Consider the following 12836-nt stretch of genomic DNA (forward strand, 5'->3'; position numbering starts at 1 on the left):
AAGTAAAAGACGTCCAGCCAGGCCGTGATTACCGCCAGGCAATAAATAACAACCACCAATATAGCCTAATCAAAAAAAAAAAAAAAAAAAAAAAAAAAAAAAAAAAAAACGAGAAGGGAAAAACAGAAACATCATTTTTTCCTTATTTAAAAGACCAAATCTGCGTGTGACTTTTATTAGTTTGACACCACTCACTACAATGCACGCTTTGGCCCTCATAAATATTTACATCACTCGAAAAAATAGATCCACTCTCTTTAGGCAAAATATAAAAGTGGCTGCAGTGAGTTTAGGTGGGTTTGCCCTGCGCTACCTGCTTCTCCCGGGGGGCTGTGAGCACAATATGGTTGTATTATGTCGCCTATATACTTCATATATGAAATCACCTCCTAATGGCCCCTCCACGGGCTGGTTCGGTGCGGTGACCTCTCCGGCGGAAGAAGGCCTGACCTGTGGGGAGTGGGAAAGGTCAGCCTCACGCAGCGCATCGATGCCGGTTCCTCCTCGGCCCATGCTGTTCTGATATTGATCCGCGGAGAAGGAAGCGCTTTTTACAACATACTATTCTACAAGGAGAACAGTAACCTGACTTGCCTCACTGGGCCCACGGTGATATGAAGAAGAAAAAAAAAGTCAAATTTGGACACAGGCCAAAGTTGATTCCGTTACAGTTCAGGGTGAAGTGTTCAAGTGATAAAACTTGGAGTCAGCGTCCCTGTAGCCTTACGCAGGCGCAACTGTTTTGTATCTGACAAGTCAAAACAAAACAAAACAAAACAAAACAATAAAAAAAACTTATCTGTGATTACTGGCCTGCATTTAGGGATCTGTGACAAGGGGGTAAATTCGTCTAGACCTTTGCGTTTCTTAATTTATTATAGGCCTCTTTTTTAGGCTGACGTAATTTTTATTGCATGAAACCAGACAATACACTGACTCTACAAAACAGACCATTAGAGGCATTTTCATGACACTGAGTTGCGGCCCCTTTTGCAAAATCCATGTCTCACTTGTTAAAAATCCGTGTCCAGCCTCTGCTCCTCTTAATCTATGTCTTCTTTTGTGAGTGGTGTAGATTTTATTTATTTTATTTTATTTATTTATTCAAATCATAAGACATAATGGCCTCTGCCCGGATTCACCTCATCAGTGTGCGTCCAGGACAGAAATTTTCCCAACATTTTGCACGTTCAGTGAACATAATATGTAAGATCAATGGGAAAAGAAATATTTGTTTACCTTATACTGATCAGTGTTACGTCACTGAATATGAGCGTGGTGTCTCCACCCCCTCACACACACACACACACACACACACACGGAAAAATGGTGAGTGTGTGAGTGTGGACTTGAGTCTCATAGCAGGTGTGTGCGTGGAGGCAGGGGGTCTTGTGTCATGATTCAGCGCTCGCTCACTAATCAGCGCCCGAGACTTTCACTGTTGCTCTGTAACAACTGTGGCAGCCTCATTCTGGGGGAATTTGATCAGCTGTATTGATTCATTGATTCAGAATATTGGCTATTAGTGATCAGCGCCGTGTTTATCATGTTGCTTATTTTGATGACGCTCGATGACATATCCTCCCTCTCTCTCTCTCTCTCTCTCTCTCTCTCTCTCTCTCTCTCTCTCTCTCCCTCTTCCTCTCACTCTCTCTCTCTCTCTCTCACCCTTACACACACACGCACAAGCTGTGCACAGGCCTATTTTTGATGTTATAGTTGTTGTAAAATAAATGTCAAATTAGATGATGATGGTTTTCAGCATGCATGTCCCCATCAGCACAAATGTTCGTAATGTGGAGGCAGTTGAAGGAAACATGAAACGAAAGCACACGTCTGCTCTGTAGGCCCGAGCCATTGTTATCTTGTCTGAGTGTGGTCCACTCACACAGCAGAGCCACTAAAATAAAGCAACACTGTCAGTCAGTCATATTCCACCTGAAATAGTCGTGGGGCAGTTAACACTTCGGGGATATACACACCTGTTTTGTCTTACGACATGAATAGCCACATGTCACACAGGTCTGAGTGATATGGGCCTAACTCATGTGACGTTTATAACCATGTTTCATTCATACCCTGTTATGTTTTTAATGACCCATTGCTTTTATAGTCAAGAGCTGTGAACTGGGACTAGTGATTTCTGTTAAGATTATTAGTTGATAATTTTAGAATGAGGAAAAGGAAAGAAAAGAAAAATGGATGAAAAAATAGTCAGAAGTAGGATTTTTTTTTCTTCATTTAATTTGCATGAACATGAGACTCAAAGGGCTAAGTTCATGTAATTTTAGCCCAAATAACTGTATTTCTTAGGGCGTAAAAATGCAGACGCACTTAGTTTTTTTTCTTCTTTTTTTTTCTTATCATTAATTCTGAGTGCGTGTCTTCTTAATTGAATTGATTAAATTAATTAAATATGAAATAAACCTGTTATCGGCAATTAGACCTATGAACAACTTAAATTGGAGTTTTAGGCCTGTTTTATTTTATTTTTTTTTGCTGATTTATGATTAAACCAAATCAAGTTTCCATTGTGGTGATGCTGTTCTGTAAAAGTTGTCTTTTTTGGGTCAGTCACTTCGTATTTTGCGATAAGTTTTGTTTAATTTCTTGTCTCTCACGCTAAATTCGTATCTCAAAACTATGGTATTTACCAGTGAGGCCTCCTCGTATTGTCACTAATAAGAGTTTGCAGCAGCCATATGTTGAAAGACAGGTTTTTTTGTGACACAAATGCTGTAGACTGTAATTAATGTAACCTGAAATAATGCATTTTAATAAGTCCCTCTGCTTAACTCATGTGTCATTTAAAGTTCCCCAAGTTACTTCAGGCGGTGGGTGTGCGTGCCTTTATTGCTTATTTTAATATGGATAATAAATTGAAAATAATTAACCATAGCTAGACAAAAAATAAATTTGAAGATGAAAAAAAGTCGCTCTATCATTTTATATTCCAGCCTAATTATTGACTATATAAACTTAAACGAATTTTATTATTTTCTGGCCTGATATATGACAAAGCGCAAAGCAAGTGCATTATTTGAATCTAACAATTTTCTCGCGTGTTTATGTTGCTTAAGTGTCCGGAGCATGCATGCTTAAAATGAAAATATTCCAATAATACGTTTTTCTGTGTGTGATCAGCCGTTATCTAAGTTTTATGCAAAGTTGTCCAAATATTACACCCCAAGTGCAAAGGGAATTCATGTAAAAATATGGCGTGCTCTGTGCTGCTGATTAATGTACACCAGTCAAGGTGAAATACAAGCAAGAACATTTTGTGAAAAGGCATATGTTGGAGTGATGCATCATTTTTCAAAGAAATATGCACAATAGTGACATTTGCATATTTGCATAAATATTATCTGTGTGCATTTTTAATCCAAGCTGTGTGACCCTGGTCATTTTGCATGCAGATCATTGTAGATAACTTTATTCCAAAATAAAGAAATACTTCAATAAATAAAAGACAACACTGCCAGTGTTATTCTGGCCTCTTCTTTCTTTTCTTCTTTCTTTCTTTCTCTCTCTGTCTCTCTTTTTCTCTCCCTGTCTCTCTCTCTTCATCTCTCAGTCTGTCTCTCTCTCTCTCTCTCGATCTCTCTCTGTGACATGGCCTCCACTGTGTTTGTATGGAAGTCTATGTACAGTCTGCCTTCCTGTGTAACGCAGCCCCCACGGCCTTTCATCTGAGTTCAGCGGCCGCCTTTCTCACACAGATGAATGTGTTTCTGTGAAAGAGCCGGAATGGCTGTCACTTCTCCTGGCACAGAGGAGAAACAAACAAAACCCCCTACTCCTGTAACGAAACTGGCTCAGGCACCTCCCATCGGACACAAACACTACAGAGTCAGGAGCACAAATAGCCTCAAAAGCTAAACACTCTCCCTTTCATGCAGAAAGCTTGGCATGCCTGGTCCTCTTGTGCAGACAGAGAAATACAAAGTGGAGAGGTGCAGAGTAAATGGCATACTCGAGGCTGACTGAGGTGGGGTTATTGTTGTGCCCCCCCACCCCCCCCATCCTAAAAAAAAAAAAAAAAAAAAAAAAAAAAAAGGCAAAAGAATTCAACTAATCCCTCCCAAACTCAGCATTCTCCCCTGCTGTTGCTTTTGCAGTGAGGTTCTCGTTATGGCTCCCATACAACACCTTGCCAATTATTCTTATTTGCCACAATAGGGAATGTGCTGTTAATATGAGGCGTTTTCAGGCGATTCTTTTCTGCTAGAGCCAAGGCTCTTCAGGACAGGAGCAGGTGTACCATCAAAGACCAATCATCATGCGAGCATAGCACCAAACCAACAGGCATGGAGTGGCTAATATGCAAATATTGCTTCGCTGTTTTGATATGATTTTGCTTTATGCTTACCTTCGGATTGCACTATGGTCAGAGATACTTGTGAGAGTATGAAACACACACAATGTATAAGAAAGCAAGCTGGCATGGCACTAAGACAGAACCATCACCCACCCCAACACACACACACACACACACACACACCTCCACCCAAACCATTCCAAATTCCAAACACATTCGGCTGAGGAAATTTTCAATTTCCCAACACCTGTAAACAGGCTGTTTTACCACAGTTCCTTTGATCATCAAACAGACCAGTGCTGTGCCCTGAGGGACAGTGTGTAGAGAGGTGACTGGATGGGTGTGTACTCTGTGTTTTATATGTACGTTAGCAAGTAATGGAACATACCTCGTGGCCATTTTGCATCTGACGTTTTCCACTGCATGCTGGAAAATTCCCCGATGCATCGCTGTCATTAGGACCACCTCGGTTGACACTGAGAGTCAACTTTAAGACCAAGTGGGTTAAGGCCATATTAGACCAACCCGAGGAAGTGTAGGGGGCAAAGCATTTCAATGACTAGACATTGCAAAGGGTGATTTTTTCTTTATGTGTTTTATATCTCTGAGTGTGTTGTAGCCTTTGGGCCACCTCAAACAGCACAAAACACCAACAAAATCAGGAAAAAACATGTTTGATTTAGTGAGCATCATGCATGCAAAGTTGATTTATCCAGAGGAGGAAAAAAAATGCTGTATGAAAGCAAGGCAAGACCAAAACTAATTTGGTGTGAGACTGAGAGCATGAGCGCTTGATTTGGAGACCAATTTGGCCGGCTTCATTTCATGTGAAAACGTGAACATTGTGAGCGACTCGACTTGATTGTCTGTGAAATGTTGGTGGATATCTTTATTGAAAAGATGGTTTTGAGTAAAGCAAACGTAAGCCCGCCGAATAGGCAAACATAACACGATCAGTATGCATGTATCACAGCACAGTGAGCAGCATTTGATTTGTTTTCACTGACAGGAACATGTATTAGAGTGACAGGAAACCGGAAGGTTATCAGTAACACTTTGTGAAGATGTGAAAACCTAAGCTGTAATCTTAACAAATGTTGAAATTCAGTCATCTGCGAGTCACCACTCCTGGTTGATCTCTCCATATGAACATTCAGCGAGACACTTGAAAAGTTTCTCAAGGACTGTTGTTTAGGAAAACAATTCATGCAAGTGAACCTGGGTGTGAGCACCGTGCTCATCCCCCCCGCTGTCACTCACATTCAATTCCAGAGTGATCAGAAAACAAAACTCACTGCTCATATTCAAATAGATTTATATGACTTGACACAGGAATGAGTGGAATATGCCCCCCTACTACTTCACTTACACACACACACACACATACACACACACACAAACACGCAAACACACCAGTAGCCTCCCAACCATCTGTCGCCTGCTAAGTATTTTTTTTTGTCTTTCCAGAATCTGTTCATTGATTTGTTCAAATCGTACAGACAACCCTTGACATCAGCTTAATCTAAAGGAGACAGGAGGAAGTGTTTTCAGTTGCTTCCTCTACTTTGAGGATTTAATTTATGATGTGTGGTGACATGACTGTGTTGAATGTTTAATGTCTTAAAACACATCAGTGGTAAAAGGCTGTCTGACTTCCACAGGTTCTTCTAATAAGACAGAAATGAAAGAGGACAGGGATCAAACCAGTTGCAGTCCCCATGATGCAGACTCATATTCAGTAAGTCATTACCACTCTGATCTTAACAGCATTTTCATTGTCTGCTTCTCTCCAGAGGGTTCCATTCACCAGAGGAGACAAACAAATAACACATTGGTGTGGGCTTTGTCACATGCAAATCAGCAGCGCTCAACTTTTGTTGCTTTTCCATCAAAACCAGCATTTGCTTGTTGGTCAAAAAGAATTATCTGGGCTATTATTTGTATTTCTGGAAAGGCTCCCAAAGATGTATTTTTATTTTTCTTATTGCAAGTCTGTTCAAAAGTTAGGTAATTTCCTCCAGGTTTATCAGTGCTAGCCTTTCTCCATGGGGTGCCTCTCAGATTGCGCCCCATGGACACTGTCAGCTCCCGCGGAAGAGGCTCTGGTTGCTTGCCGGTTCTTGAGTTTAGTGAGCTGGAAGGAGCTAATTTGATTGACTTTCAGCTTCAAGTTTTTCTTTTCCCCTGGAACCTGGCAGTCCCCTGACAGTGAGAGACCTTTCTGGTCAGTGAGCGTATTGACAGGCAGTCAGTTAGCACCTGACATGTCAATGTCCAGTCCAACAGACCTGTTAAAGCCAGGGATATGAAAGCTGCCCAGACAAGTGATCCTGGCTACATTCAGCAGGTACGTTTTGCCTTTGAATTATATGTTCTTATTGATGTAACCACTTTATTGGCTAATAATAAAACAAATTATAGAGTGTTAAATTTTACGGTAGCCCTGATACATACAAATGCAATAATACAAAAAACTGAATACATGCAGACACTAGGGAACTTTTTTCCTTATACACCTCCTTATACCTTATATACTTTATTCATACTGCAGTGAGATTACAGTTCATATTAATGACCTCCACAAAAGTCTCTTGTTCAGTTTTTATACCCAACAATTGACTGTGTGTTCCTATGCAGCTTTGTGGGTTTTCCTAACTCCACCTCTAATTCAGTCCCAGCCATTTGGCCCTGAAATCTGAAGCCAACTCCTGTCAACCAATCTCTGCTAGATCTCAAAGAAAACAAAGAGTTGTGTTGACAAAAGTTGTCAACTTCTAAAGCTTTAATTGGCAAGCACTTGAAGATACGGAGGTGATAATCTCCAAGTGTTCTTGTTTCTTTGGTTGACAGGTATTTCTGTGGTGAGTGTTAATAAAAGTAACACTGATAGTGAGCTAGTGAATTGCAGTGGATAAATTTACAGTGCATGTGGCCACACACACGTGCCTAGAGCACATTAGAATACAGCATTATTTTTATAATGCCGTGTTCATCATCACTCTTAGAAAAGGATCATGGATGAGTGGTAGTGGACAATAACTGAACAGCATCGCATTGAATGATAATGTGTGTCTGTGTGTGTTTGTAAGCGTGTATGTTTGCACACAAGCACACAAGCTTGTGCATGCAGGAGTGTTTGAGCTTATGCATGCAGGAGTGTTTGAGCATCAGTGTAAAAAAGTGTCAGGATGAAAATGTGTACAAAGTCTTATCACTCGTGTCAGCGTGCTTTCGTTCTTCTTAATGTCAGGTTCATGCATATATTTTGAAGGATCCATATTTGTCTTGCAGAACATGAATATAAACATGACTCCAAAATGCCTCATGTACGCTCCTTCAATGCTTCACTGAAGACTGACATCCTCTCCTGTCTCCTGTTTGTCTCCGCTCACCTGCAAAGGAGGCGTTGATGGGTGTGTGGCGCCCTGTTTCAGGGGTGGCGGCTAAGTTTACTTCCCACCTACAGTCTCTCGGGCTACGAAAGCTGAGGCTGCCCCTCTGGAACCCCCCCTCCCGGTCCAGGAGTGCCGTGCGGGAGCCCCCATCCCACCAACACTTGATAAATAAATCAGACACACTGTTGACAGCCGCTTACAGTGAAGCAGGAGGATGGGGAATTGCATAAAACAAGTGGTATTCATGACAGATATTTTCATGGTTGGTGAAAAAAAAAGATGATTTGGAGGAGGGGCGTTTTTGAAGCGAAAACAGTTTGGTGTTTAAACGTACGCACAGGTTGAATGAGAAATTCCCCTAAGTGTTCAATATTTGGAAAGTGTCATCGCTGCGTGATGATAAAAGAAGATCCTATGCTACATCAGGGAGCTATGTGGATGACACATTGAGATGCATACCCTTGTTTTTGTTAGACAGACACACCAAGAGTTTCACTGCGAACAACAGCCCCTCTCCCCCCCTTGTGCTTTAACGTGACACACTCGCAGGCACTGTCGCTGCCTTGGATATGCTGTATATGCTGTAGTTAATGGAAAGGCTATGGGCAGGGTAGTGTGAAGCGAAGGGTGGAATTACTAAAGCATTAACACTGGTCCCTTTGGGACCGAGGCCCTAATCAGGTGGCTGAGGTGGCAGAGCCCAGGGCAAGAGGAGAATTATGACGATTATGACATGTTAGCACATGTCTGAGGGTGGAGTGGACAGACAGACGATGAGTTCATCAGTGGCAGGATTAGCCAGCTCCCATGCTGATCAGTAACTACCACCCAGCCCTCACTATGTCCCCGTGCTCAATAGCCTCTCATTAACAGCAACGGGAGAGTATAATGGCCTATGTATATAGAGGTTTTCCTGGTTAGAACAATTTATCCATAAAGGAATTGAGTTAGTGATCATAAGAAGTGGTTAGGGAGAGGCAGATGATTGATGTCTGTGTCTTTTACATGACGGGTCATTAAACTTTGGCTTGATATGCTTGTTTTTTATACTAGGCTGGATATTACCAAGGGTACAGCTCACAATACAATACGTACTATGACACATAGGTCACAGTAAGATTTATATCATGATACATTGCAGTACTGCACAGATTTGACTAAAATGTATAAGTAGACTTTATAATACAACCTACTGCATAATACCTGGGTAATAAAATAAACATATTACAGGATAAATCATGTCACCAGTTTTCTCAAAACAATCTAATTCAAAAATATTCACTCAGAATGAACACATACTTAACACAGTGCACTAAAATAGTGATATCATAAGGTCATATGAAAATGAAGTACAGAAATGATGCATATGGATACAAGTGGCTATATAGAATCAGAATGCAATTGTGAAACATAATATCGTGATATTCAGCTGCATTCAGCATTTTTTTTTTTTTTTTTTTTTTGCATTCTTCTAGTTCATAATGAAGTTGTCCCTTCAAAACTCATCTTGCATACTGAACCATAAACTTCCAGTAAATGAGCAAGCATGTTATATTGTCCTTAAATGTCATATGTCATGAGCATGCAATGTGAAAAACACCTTTCCCGCTGTCCGATTGTGACTTTGACTTTGTTATTATGAACACGACGCTAAAAGATAACCTTTGGGAAGGAGTCTTTTCAATGCTGAGTGTTTCACTTGTCTTTCAACATGTGTGTGAAAACATTTCATGCTTTCTGACCTTGTGTGACCCTGCAGTGTCAGACAAAAATGCATAGTAAGCTGGTAGGCATGTCACGCCACAGTATGGGGTCCTTACTTGTGCTATAATCCCAGCCATGGCCTTTTAACCCTCTACAGCTCGCCATTCTCTCCACTGCTCTCTTTACTCTCTCCACCTGACAGTGGAACATGGGAAAACAAATGGAGACCTTGAAAACCATAAGGCTATGCTTGTTTGCCCTCTAAGTTGTGCTTTTTACCCAGATAGCCTCATGGCCAGTGTTTGTTTGTAGATCTGTTTGTGTTTGTTTAGAAATGCAATATCTTTGGCAGACTTAGCTTTCTAAACTCACATGCAGCCTGGGGATGATATTGATTTGCTGTTTGGAGAGTCTGTCTCATCTCTGATATGAGGGCTGCAGTTTTTATACAGGTGATGTTTTCCCACCTGTCAAAAAGTCTGCTCAAGATGTGAGTCTGCTTGACATTAAAGTATGTCTTTGGATACAGGCTTGTCTTTTATAGTCTACCTGACTACTTTGAAAGATACCTAGAATTTATTTGCAAAATTTCTCCAAACACCTCCGTGCTCAAGCTTCGTTGCCTTATTGTTTGTTGTGTTTTATTTTTCTGTTTTCTGTTCGACAGCTGTCTCAATCCAACCCTGCTTAGCAAATTACTTAATCACCCACTCTTTTGCATTAGATACCTTTGTGATAATTGATTGTTGAATTAAGATCTGCATTCATGATTTATTGCCCTTCCTATCTAACAACCACAGCACTCTGTGAACTTGAATTCACTTCTCTCTCTTACCTCTCACCATCCCCCCTACTTTTACTAATAAACCCACGTTCCCTGCTGATGGAAAATTGTCAGTTTACCTCGAGCTACAGGGGGCCTGGCAATCAGTCCTTAGAAAAGCGGTGCCAGGTTAACATGCTGTGATAGGGGACTCTGGGGACGGTGCCCCACCTCTGCTTGACATGCAGGGGCTCTGCTCACCAATAAGAGACATGCCTGCTGCACAATAGAGTTGTTACCAGCCACTTCAGCTTAACCTTACAACAACCTTCTGGTTGGACCTGGGAGTGCTCAAAATCATTTCATCATCTTTCATATATCTGTAAGGGGAAAAAAAACACGGTGGCTGTGGATTACATAAAATTGCCTGTTGATAGAACATATCCCTCTAAACCTTTTCATGTTTGACAAAGTAACTCATCAAATTGAATTTACTTTTTGTTTGTCACAAGGATGCTAAATTTGTGCCTTTGATTGAAGTCCTGTACTGATAACGGCTTTTCTTTCTCTTTTCCTATTACGTGTGAATGCTTGATTGTTTTGATAGTCTTGTGGTTCCTCCTCGCAAAGCCTACAATGGCAGCATACGTTAGAAACACAAAGGGAAGGTTTTGAGAATCAATCTCCCCCTATCTCTTAGAAGAGCTGTTAATGGGACACTTACAGTATGGGGGTTCACAAGTCTAGGATGGAGATGTACTCAATAGACTGGCGTATTTTTACACCTTTCCATTGAACAAGGACTAAGCTGTACATGGGGAATTGGATGGTACACAAACGAGAGAAAGAAAATAATCCAGAAGTGCTTCAGGTGTTTTGTCCAAGGCTTTTTTGATGCTGATGGTTTCTGAACCTTCACCGATGCAAAATGTTGGAGCTGGAATTGAACAGTTTGCCTTTAGAAGGGCTTTAGATGCATGTCTGTGCATTGTAAAAGAATATTTAAATTACAATGCATCATCGGGCCCACTTAGCTGAGAAGCCAGGTAAGGCACATTTGTATTCTTGTGGAGTAGGGAGATGGGGAACGTTACAGAGCAGATTAGGTTACTCTGCTGTTGTTTCCAGGTACAGATCGAGGACCAGGCTTCTCTCATGGGCTCCACGGGGGGGAACGACATCAATCTGACCTCAGAGCAGCGTCTAGGGGCATTCTGCTCTTTTATCCAGCTCCTGCCAGTGTGCAGCTGAAGTCTGTAGCTGGCCTTGTGTCAGGAACCAAGGTGTCATCTGCTAGCTAATTACATTTTTCATGCAATCCCCTTCACATTGACTTGACCACATTTTTGATTTAATGAAGTGAATTAATGAGGCTGAATTGAATTTAGAAATTGTTCAGAAAGCAAGAAGATTAATCAAGCGACCAGTTCACTGTGTGTCATGCTCTGCTTTGTTTTTTGTTCCTTTCTCTCTGTCCCCTTTCACTCCTGCTCAAAAATAGTCTTCTCAGTTCAATTAACAGCTGGAGAATTTGCACATGGGTGGCATTTTCCCTGTAGCTTCATTCATACATAGAGGTCAATCTGTGTCTTATTTCAGATGCTGTTGTCATTAAGATTATGCCTGTGGATCTGCCTCCCATTTTTGAGTCATGTATCTAATTGCTGTGGTTTTATTTCAATCTACAAACTTCAGATTTGAAGACCTTTCACTTATTTTTTTTTAGAATTAAAAAGAAATAGCTCTTGTGCAACTTAAAAGTGGAGTCACCCACCAGGCGCTTAAAGAGAGACCTGCCACATTCATAGCTCCCGTGCACAAATGTGGATATAAAATACAAATCAAATTTAATTATTTATAAAATTAACATGACTAAGACAGCTGTTTCTGTCTATAATGTTCCAGTCCATTCCTGGTTTAGCACACTAGAATTGACTTTAGTGCTCATGACCCCTCCCTCCGCAAAGTAAAGAGAAAGTGGAGGCAGTGATCATTTTAGCACCTCGATGAAAAGAAAAGCGGAAAACAAGTGGCACATAAAGCTTCCATAGGCTGCTGCCCTGATGCAGTTGGTGATAGTAATCCCCAAGAATGCCTCCCCCGTGTGCTGTTGTCTGTCACTTAATTAGCCTCCAGTTTTAGCACCACATGCTCCTCAGGTGTATTTGTTTGTTTGTGTGTGTGTGTGTGTGTGCATGTGAGTGTGTGTGTGTATGTGCATGTGAGTGTGTCTGTGGATGTGAGAGAAAGAGGGGAAGAGCGAAAGCGTGTGTGTATGCGAATGAGCGCATATGTGCAGGCGTTGTTTATTTTCTGAAGTTGTGTTTGTGGTGTGTGTGCTTCTGTTTGTGTATAATTTATTCACACGTGTGCAACTTGAGGTGAGAGCCTGGAGAATGTTGTGAACCTGTGTCAGATTATTTACCCGTAATTATTCCAATTGTCAAATTATTGCTGCTCGTGATAAAATCGTGCGTAAATCACTTTGAAAACAAAAACAAATTTTCATGCTGTCCAACACATTACATAATATCGCAAATGCAATCTTCTGGCCGTAATTTACAATCAGGAATGGAAGACATTTGTTCACATGTATAAGAACAAATATGGACGCAGAAAGATAAACATATAGGCCAAGTCCTGCATTCATTCATTG

This window comes from Myripristis murdjan, chromosome 21 (assembly GCF_902150065.1).
Source record: "Myripristis murdjan chromosome 21, fMyrMur1.1, whole genome shotgun sequence".
Taxonomy (NCBI): Eukaryota; Metazoa; Chordata; class Actinopteri; order Holocentriformes; family Holocentridae; genus Myripristis; species Myripristis murdjan.